General features: G+C 39.4%; 1 protein-coding gene across 1 annotated transcript in view; it reads left to right on the top strand.

Moving 5' to 3' along the window:
* Window positions 1-3,188: 3,188 nt before the first annotated feature.
* PTPN7 (protein tyrosine phosphatase non-receptor type 7) overlaps window positions 3,189-10,310 on the top strand; it is a 903,781-nt gene continuing 896,659 nt past the window's right edge. The window contains exon 1 of the mRNA XM_044076499.1: window positions 3,189-3,349. The gene's annotated coding sequence lies outside the window, so the exon portion shown is untranslated. The remainder of the gene's footprint in view (window positions 3,350-10,310) is intronic.

Here is a 10,310-nt window from a genome sequence, read left to right as displayed (position 1 = left end):
AGGGAGAGCGGGGTCGGACAAGGGTCCGATGCCACTCGCCCCCTCGGAGCCGACGAGGGAAGCTCGGTGCCGAGATCCCTCCAAAGAGGAGATCGGGGCAGACAACGGAGCCGAAATGGAAGGTATCGGATCCGACGCACCGACAGTCATGGCTCCGACAAGCCTTGGCTCCGAACTCGAAGGAGTCGGAGGAGGAATGTATTGGGGAACGGGAATAGCCACTGACTGGTGAGTCGGGCTATGCAGCATTTGGGCCAGTGCCTCGGACTTGAGAAGTCTACTCACCACCCTCTGCAAATCATGTTCTGATAATCTGGAAGACTGAGAGGAATGAGTTTTGTGACTTCGCTCCGAAAGGAGAGGGGATCCTGGCACCGAGTGCACGGATCCGATAGAGGGGGACCTGGACCTCTTTCTCGAATGTGGCTCCGATAAGGGTATCGGAGCCGACAAAGTCTTATCAGTCTCGGCTCCAGCCGGAGCCGAGGTAACAGTATGAGGCTTAGAAACATCGTCTCTGGCCGGAGCCGATGTCGAAGCCTGCTTAGACTTCTCAGCAGTCGACTCAGGAGCAGGAGCCGACTGCTTGGAAGTTTTTGAAGGCTTCCCCGACACAGATTGAGTCGGGGGGCCTTCAGGCTTTAATAAGCCCCGCAAGATAAGCTTATTCTTGCGTTCCTGCAGGACTCTAGGGCTAAAACTATGACAAAAAGCACAAGAGTCCTGCAGGTGCAAAGGCCCCAGGCAGTACACACAAGAAGTGTGACCGTCTGTCAGAGACATTTTCTGACAGCACGAGTCACACTTCTTGAAGCCTGAGACTTTGTCTTTAGACATCGTGAAAGAAAGAGAGGCTAACACACACAAACACAATCCAGACACTCTCTACAAACTAAAGGATATCTATTAGAACTAAAAAGGGGGTTATTAGCAGTACCTAAAGGTAAAATTTGACTAACCTGCCTGAGCCGGTAGAAAAGCGCACCTCGTCAGCTATAGCGGCAAACGAGATCTGAGTAGTTACCGCCTAGCATTGTGGGATATAGGGGAGCCTCGAGCCGGTGGAATTAGCTCTCGAGCTTTAGTATTGGCCGAGTCGGAGCCGAGGATCGGCTCCGAACCCATCCAGCAAGAATGAAGGCGAGATTGACAGCTTAACATTGAGTGGTTTGACGAAAAAGCTATGGCCAGAGTACAGTCACCCACCTGTGGTTGAGCTGAATTGCTGGCTTGCTGTGGTGGCAAGGCCATTTGCTTAACCTTTTCTTTTTGTGGCTGGAAGAAAGACTGACAGTTTGACCAGTAGTTTGTTCCATGGTCTAGCCGAAAGTGGTGCCTCCTTCCCTGGGGAAAACATGCAGCAAGAACTGGTAAAAGTTTAAAGTCCTTAAAAGTCACTTTTTCACACAAATGCACAGTAAAAGTACTTTAAAACAAATTGTCAAGACCAAAAATTAAAATAAACACAATGTCTCTACAGGAAAAAAATGGTTATCAATTACTTTAAGCAACATTTAACTGACAGGAAAAAGTGTGCACCCATTTAAAAAAGCAGCTATGTCTTGTGACAGTCTGTTTAAACACAAACCTAGCTTACAAATAACATTTCCAGACAGGAAAGTACAATAAAACATTTTTTTTTTTTTTTTTTTAAAGTGGAAGGTTTTTCCTCAAATGGAGCTTATCTGCCCTGGAAATGAACAGCACAAGTCAACAGTTGCTCCTTGAAATCCCCCAGAAGAACATTCTTTTCAACAGCAGGAAAGCTTGGAAAGGCTTGGTGCACAAAGCTGTCTTTTAAGTCAGCTCAGCTCGAGCTGAATAACACTCAGCTGTCTGACTGTTATATCCTTGGCAGGATATAACCTATATAGCTAAGGCTACTGCAGTCGTGATCAATATGATGAACATCTTCCACAACATTGATTGAAATTATTGGTAAAGCCTTTCAGTAAATGTATAGGACTTATCACATTATATCTCCAGAAGCTGGGCATCGAGGGTTTTTCCAAATGAAGGGCTGACATGTGGAAACTAATTCCCAAATGGCCCTTCTTGAATTTCTCTCCCTACTCCTGAACCTTTTCCAGTACCTCAGCATCACACTCAGGCTAATAAAAATTAGAATTAAACATTTTCAGGGACCTTCAGTTCATAGGCTGCATAATGGATTGCAGTCTTTCTGCTCTACTGATGTAGTCAAACAGACTAAATGTAACTGGCATGTCTAAGAACATCTTGGCACATGACAGACTGCATCTGATTGGGTTCTTGGTGGATTTGATCTTCAAGCATAATCTCTACAGCTGGGGCTCACACCAGATCGCAACTGCATATGCCAGTCTGATGAATCTGAACAATCAACACTGTTGAAATATACAGAACATGCACATAAAAATTCTGAAACTACATGTATGTGGACAGCATCTTCCCCCATTGCACATGTGAGGCTACACCTCCATACTCTCTAAATAATATGGTTTAACTGGAAGATCACCACTGCCACAAGGTCAGGTAAGGTAACCTTTAATGACACACCTTAGTGTCAGCCTTTTCATCAGCTGCAGCATTTATAAAGTTGCATGATGTGCATTCTCTGTGTGTACTCTTGGCATTACAAGTCTCCCTTCAATTAAAATCTGGCATGTGAAAAGTAGTCCACACTCTGTTCTTGGTGTATGCCTGGTAGAGTGTCACAGGTAAATACTCTAGCAAACACAGACAGCTACTAAACAAGTCCACTGATACCATTTAGATAATGTACACGAGACCATTATTTGTTATGTGCATTATAACACTAAATAATAAAACTCAGTGTGACCCATATGACAGCCTAACAAAGTCTAAAGCATATACGTGGGATACTTTTTGTTGCAGATTAACCACTACTGATTTGTCCAAGTCTAGTTCAGCTATTTATGTCAGCTTAAGTTTACTCTGTATTAATAGTTCATTTTAACATGTTTGTATGCTCTAATATCGGAGGTGCCTTAAGCTTCTGTCAGCAAACCTTCTTACAAAACATTCTTAGAATTATGATCAGCATGGAATAGTTACTCTGCATATTACTATTTTTTTTTTTACAATTTAGCTTCACCTTTTTTTTTTTTTTTTTAAACACAAGTACAGGCGGAGCCTAAGGCTGAGACTATGTGGGCTGGTATGTGTGTGGGTGGCAAACTAAGGGGGAGGCAGGAAATCATAGACCTAGAAGAGACTCTTGGGTGATAAGTAGTTTCCTGAACACTTTAAAAGGACTTTTCAAAACTATTTAACGCAGATAACTCACATTTGTGGACAAAGGTAGATGGCCACAGCATGGACCCTGGTTACACTTTGTGTGAATTTGGTGAGTCATTTAATATATGCTGTTATTTCTATAGCTGAGTAATCCATTTTATGTAATAGATGGTGTTTACTAAAACAAAGCTACTGCTCTTAAAAGAAGAAAGGAGTGCATTTGTAACTAGCATGTGTGAGTCAGCTTATTTGTGCTGTGATCTGTCTTCCCTTGAGCTACAGAAGAGCTATCTGGCACTTGGTCAAAAGGAGCAGGTTGTGTCTTAAGGACTGGATGAACTGCATGGGCATGAAAGTGTCTGTTAACAGAGTTCAGTGCAGGGTGCATGTCTTCCTAGCAAAGTTTACATAAATACTTGGGCATGCAGAGAGGTAGATGACTTATTAAAGCAAATAGCGGACCCAGAAAAACTTATCTTCTCTATTTGAAAAAATAATTAATATTAAACTTTTAGGATAATTACAACATGAGCATTTCCAGTTTGTAGCAGTTTCATTTTACATTTTGGTGGTGAATATATAAAGCACTGAATTCTATGATCACCAAAATGATAAATGATTTACAAAAAACACCTTGCAAGTAAGTAGCAATAGTTAGATTCAAACTCCGAAAACATGTACAAAACTTAACATTGAGATACACATCATTGCTTATGAAGGATAGCGATCAGGGATCTTGACAGATTTCATAGTGTTAACATATGAAGAGCCTATCTAGATGTAGATATTTAATCTCCTTGAAGTGAACTAACTAAAGTTAAATTTATAATTATAGTTCAGTCATCAGGAGAACAGGCTGTGAATGAGCTTGTTGCATTTCCAAGGCACGGATGTTGTTGATTTCTCCAGCTTCCCGTGTACTGTGAGACTGAAAGCAAGTTACCTCTGACACCAGTCATGCATCTTAAAAATAAATCTTAAAACTAATGGATTTTACTGGAATGTTAAGGAAATAAAATGTAAGCAACAAACATGATGTTTTTCATATAAACAGTAGTCTCAAAAAGCAAAGAAACCCTTTATATGTGATTGTTTATTAATTACTTTTAAGACAGTCATCAAGCTACTTCTTTTCAGAACAAGAAGTCAGAATGATGAGATATAAATGAGTGTTTTATGTCAGACAGACCTGAAATGGATCTGTTCTTTAGAGCTTCCTCTTGCTTACTGTCTGAATATGAACAAGCTAGTTAATAAACAGTGCTTCTGGAACATTCTGGTTACTGCTGAAAGGGGAAAAACTATCAACATCTCTGCAAACTCCAAACAGCCTGAAAGAAGACAGCAGGTCACTGTGAGCCTGAACATGCATTGCTGGCTAAGTTCAAAAATATGCATTGATTTCACACTGTGCCATTAACAAGACCCCATCTGGGTTACTGCATGAATGCCTGAAGACTTACTTGTCTTACCAAGGATATTGAAAGCTTGGAGGCTTTCCACACTGTGCACATTAAGAAATTATACAATGGAAGGTAAGGGCGATAGAAGTGTTAGAAGGATCTCAAATAAATTAGTAAAGTAAGAGTAACATGTTTATTAAAAAAAATGTTCCAAAATGGTGGAGAGGGTAGCACTCCCTTTTAAGACAGAAAGAGAAATATTGGTAGACAGATAGAATAATCTACCTTATGATGCTGTAGGTTAAAAACAGTGTAGAATATCAAGAAATATGTGCTAACATAGATCAACTTTGGTGAGTGGCTAAAATGTTTGCAGGACGTTTGTTAAGTGGGATAAATAACTTATCCATTAGGGTGAAATGAGCAGCGATATAGTTTTCTTTATTTTTTTATTTATCCTTTTGTTGACTAACTTAGTCCAACAAAGCTAGTGGCCTATTTTCAATACAGACAATAGGTGGTATTTATACTACTATAGAAAATTTGGCCAGGGCATCAGGAAACTTTCCCTGCTGCTTTCAGCAGGTGCTGTGGGATCTATTACATTCACCTGAGCTACCACCAACTTGAGCAGACAGAACCTCAGTTTAACATCTCATCTAAATGATAGCACACTCAAGAGTGCAGCACCCCCAATCCTGCACTGCAGATTCAGCCGTCCAGTCACCTACACTGGGAATGGAACCCACAGTCTTCTGGTCTTCCAGCACTAAAGCCAAGGGTGCTACATGTTAAGCCACTGTCATATGATATGGGTTGAGTTAGTGTAGCTGGGACCTGTGGTTCATGAAATATGTGTAGTGTGCTCTTCTCTTCTCTCTTATTATTCTGCTCTTGTGGTCCTTCCATGGCAATACAAGATGAATAAATATACCCAAAATCCATCCAGTTTTAGCCTTTTTTTATATTTCTCTGAAACACCATATTAATATTGTTTTACAGAACCTTAATGATAGTTCCCTGCATACCAGACAAAACCGTATGACTTAGTGCTTAATTTCAGGTGAAGAACATTTACTTTAGTTACATGCTACTCATTCTGATGAAATCTGCAGCATCAGAAACTTGCTTTATTGGGATTGTACAAAGATCACAGAAATGTCAGATGAGCTTGTCATGTCCTGGTATCTATGGAGTGCTGGACATTAAAAAATGAACTAGTTCTTGAACTAAACAGTGCAATGGATCTTTCCTTAGCTTAAACTTTTGGTTTTCTCAGATTTCATCATGGCCTTTCATGCGATGCATAACCTGAATTAATTAAAACTTTACTGAACAGTGGTATTTATTTGCAGATGTGACAAAAGCGGGTGATGACATATAAGGCAGAAATGGGCAGTATATTCAGAACAAATCCATTATTCTTTGTTAAGCATGTAAGATTTTATGTATTCTAGGACCTCACTTCTATTCAGTTCAACACTTTTGCTAGAAAGCTGCTAACTGCACAGAGAGCCTTTCTCACTTTTAGACCTAACTTCTAAACAGTTTTACAGAATAGTTTTAAATTGTGTATAAAACAGGGTTTGTGTTTAGCCTTTAAATAAAATTAAAAGCACTTTTTTGCACATCTGCAAAAGCAAGCAGAAGTTATTTTACTATATATTGCACTGTAGAAATCTATAGTATGTGCTGTGTTGATCAGATTTTGTATAGCTGTTGTTATAGGAACTGACAGCACTGAAACTGGAAGCATTATAACAGCCCTGCACACAAAACTTCCAGGCTGTTAAACCCTGCCTGTAATTTGTCATGATGCACTCTTCTAGAGCATACGTTCTTGTATTCTGTGACACTGAAAAAGCCCAGAAAAGTCCAAAGCTCTTCTCTAGATATCAAAAAATACTTTGGTCTCCACAGGCAAAAAAAAAACAACATATGATGTTGTGATGATATGAGATAGTGCCATCTGTGCCAGGGAGAATAGGGCAGTGCATATGTAACACATGCCAACATAGCTAGCTGGAGTTTTGTAAAGAATTGTATGTTATTTGACTATCACACTGATTTGTACAGATTCTTGTGTTAAAATGTATTTGTAAAATTGCTTGTGTTAAAATGCCATCAAAAGTGGGTCCCCGCTGGACAGAAAAAAGATAAAGAGATATACATGTATGTCAGCGTTATTATAACTGATTAAATGTATATGTTTTAATAGAGAATTCTGAGAGGAAAGAGGTTAATCTCAGTCCAGCTAATTTTGAAAAATAGGTTGAATTAAATGGGTTGGTTTAGGCCATAAATATTTTATATTACAGGCCTGATTGCAGTCAGAGACAAAAATGTCTTGGAAAACCAGGACTAGGAATATTACTGCATTTTCCTTAGAGGGTGAACTAATTGCTACCCTGGAAGGGTGGAAGTTTTTGAAATTGTTTTATAGCCTTCAGAGGCTGCAACAGATCTTATCAAAACTCTGGGTGTGTACTGTACTGGAATCAGGTGACCGGAAGTGATGTCATTTGTGACGCCTGTGCCCTGGCCCAGCAATCAAGGAGCCTCTAACACCAGAGAGGGTATCTCATATGAGGAAAGGATAACAAATACACACAGTAAAGTGCAATTTCCCTTAAGAGCACACAGAGATCACAGTCAGTCTGGGGCTGGTCACTCCCTTGCTCTCCAGGTTCCCAATAAGACTCTCCACTGGCACAGCTGTAGGGTCCAGATCTCAGACTAGTGGGCAAGCTAAAACCAGTAGCACCCTCTCTGTCCAACCAGTGCTTCATGTCCCTGCACAAGTAGCTGACACACATACACACACACACACACACACACACACACACATGCACTTTGAGATAAGAGTTTATACAACCACACAGACACTCCTGGGGAAGGCTGGCACAGTTTCTCCAGCTGTGCCCCTTTCTCCCAGACTATATGGTAGTTTCACTTGCCACCACCCATGAATACTTATCAGCTACTCAAAGGCCCTTAAAAGGGTGTCCAATTATTACTGTGCAATATTATTATCCAATTGGTACTATAGCCCAGGGCTAAAGCTATTGGAGTGGCTTTGTACAGTTTAATCAAAGGCATGCAAGTACGCTAAAGAGCTTAAATTATCTCTACACAAAACAGCCACAGTTAAAAGGGTTTAAAAATATTTAATAATAATTAAAAACACAAGACAATACTTTCTACTACACATTGCTAGTCAAGAGTTCAGAGCTCACACAGAAATACTTAAAATAATTCAGTAGTATAGTTCTGACATCACAGAAAAACACTTATTCTAATCTTTCTAGTTCCTAGCTATTTCTAAAAGAAAACACAAGTCTAAGATAACTTACATATGAGCAAGACAGTGCTGTGACTTGGACAGTCAAGATAAAAATGCTTAATGCCTTCTGATTCTCTGTTTAAATTGCTATTGCAGTCCTTGTTCCCATTAAATCATTTCACATGTTTCTGGTGTTCCCAGGCTAACAGAAACTACATAATTGTTATCCTGCACCTGCAGGAAACTACATCAATAAAAGACATTCCATATGTAAACTCTAGTAATTATTCCTTAAATTAAAACAATAGGCAGGATGCTTCACTCCAGACTCATCGACACCAAATTCTAACTTCAAAGGGACACATATGAAATAATTTCAACTTCAAAGGACAGGCAAGAAATGCTTGTCTTAGCTTTCTTTACAGCAGAGGGCAATGCTGCTACATTGTTTTAAGTTCAACATTTCACAGCATATTCTTTCATTTAAGAAAACAAGTCTGTAATTCAACATTCATATTTACAAATGACAGAATTACCTGCAAAATTCTATCTGGCTAGGCTGGCAGCCTTCACCCATCTCTACCAGTCTTCACACCATTCTATAACCAGCATTGAAATAATTGTGTTAGATATTAGTGAGAGATATAATGGAACTCCCACAGCAGCACTTTGTTTTTCAGAACCTGACAGGAAAAATCTATCACAGATATCTCACGCAACTACACACCTCATCTTGCTATGCTGTAGTAAGCAACCACACACCTCATCTTACCTTGCTCTAGTAGGTAAGATAGCTAGGGAGCAGTAATTCTTTGGTCAGTCAGGAAAATAGACTGAGATTAGTTAAGTATTGTTTTTCTGCATCTGTGTGAATCTATCCAATTGTGTTATTTTTTTATATCTCCTCTGACTGAAACTCTGGTGTTTATTGTAACTAGATATTCAATATTTTCATGTTTTCTATTTTATTATTTATTATCAAATATGTCTATACCTTCCATTGTGGCTGGTCTTTTAGAGAATACTTTTAATATCTTTATAGTAATTATGCTTATTTAGTAACACTGTGGCTGCTCCTGAAAGCCTTGCTGCATTGGTCAAACTCAGCCATTTGTATTAGTATTAATTTTACTCAGTATAATTGGGTACCCTTGTAAGAGCCTTAGAGTAGCTGACTGGTAGCAGTGTAATTACCTTATGGTCTGGGCAGAGGGGGCACACCTGGTAAATCTGTCCCAGCCTTTCGCAGGTGTGTATGTGAAAATCAGATATCCAAGTCTGTGTGTCAGCTACTTGGAACAGGGACACAGAGCTCCTAAGTGGTCAGTGTGGAGGCTTGTTTGGGGCCTGGAGAGAGAGAGAGAGAGAGACAGTCCAGCCCCAGTTCTGAGCTGTACTCCCTGTGTTTGGTGCAGAAAGCTACATCTGAAAATACTGTTTACATCCATTTTTGTTCCTAGTGGCCATCCTTCATCGGTGTCAGTGGTGAGGATTATACCTCTCAACCTCTTAGCACAAGAAATCTGGAAAAAGTCTGTCATAATGGGAGGAAAAATACACAGAAATATGGACATTTTAAATATTGCTCTTTTAAACTTAGAAAGTTGCTAGAATAACAGGATTTGTGTTAGTATGCATTTTATGAAGGATATGAAGTCTGAAACTCAAATGCATGTCATTACTTAGCGACTTTCATTTTTAGACCATCCCAGTGATTTATCAAAAAAGCAAATTTTTCATGAGGAACAGACCAAAATTATGAGGCAAAAATATGGACATTCTACAAAAATCTGTACAGTTGAGGGGTATGGTGAGGATCGAGGCTCCTTGATTACTGGCCCAGAGTAGGAACCATCACAGATGTGCTGTACACAAATGGGACAATTCCCAAGGATATACTGATATTAATTCACTATAGGCATTATATGTTTAAAGTGGACCCAAGTAAAATGAATAACAAATAGTTAATATTTTGTGACTTGTTTGAGTCTGTCCTACAACACACATGGGCCTTCCCTGGAAGTCTGACCTCACCATTTAAAAACCTACATTCTAGAAGCATACACCAGTTATTTTATAGCATGAAAGACTTTTTGTTGTGCTCTGGATAGCTCCAAACTGATATGAAGAAGCATCAAGGTTCTTTGTGTGAGTTAAAGTCTGTTTCTGGTTTCATTCAGTAACTCTGTTAGTTATTTCTCATCCTCTTACATTCCATTTAGTTCTGTTGTTTTTCTCTGTCTACTCTCAATATCTTTTTCAGCCAGTTTCTTGTAAAGGCCTTCAGACATTCACCAGTCATGGTTTGAGAATATAAATGCTTTTATGGCAAAGAAAAAAAGAATCAGCGAACTTAACAGGTTCTCTAGCGAACTTAACAGGTT

The sequence above is a fragment of the Protopterus annectens genome, chromosome 7.part0, assembly GCF_019279795.1.
Source record: "Protopterus annectens isolate FY-2018-M chromosome 7.part0, PAN1.0, whole genome shotgun sequence".
NCBI lineage: Eukaryota > Metazoa > Chordata > Ceratodontiformes > Protopteridae > Protopterus > Protopterus annectens.
Note: the sequence above shows the minus strand (reverse complement) of the source record. Positions and strands in the feature narration are given on the sequence as shown.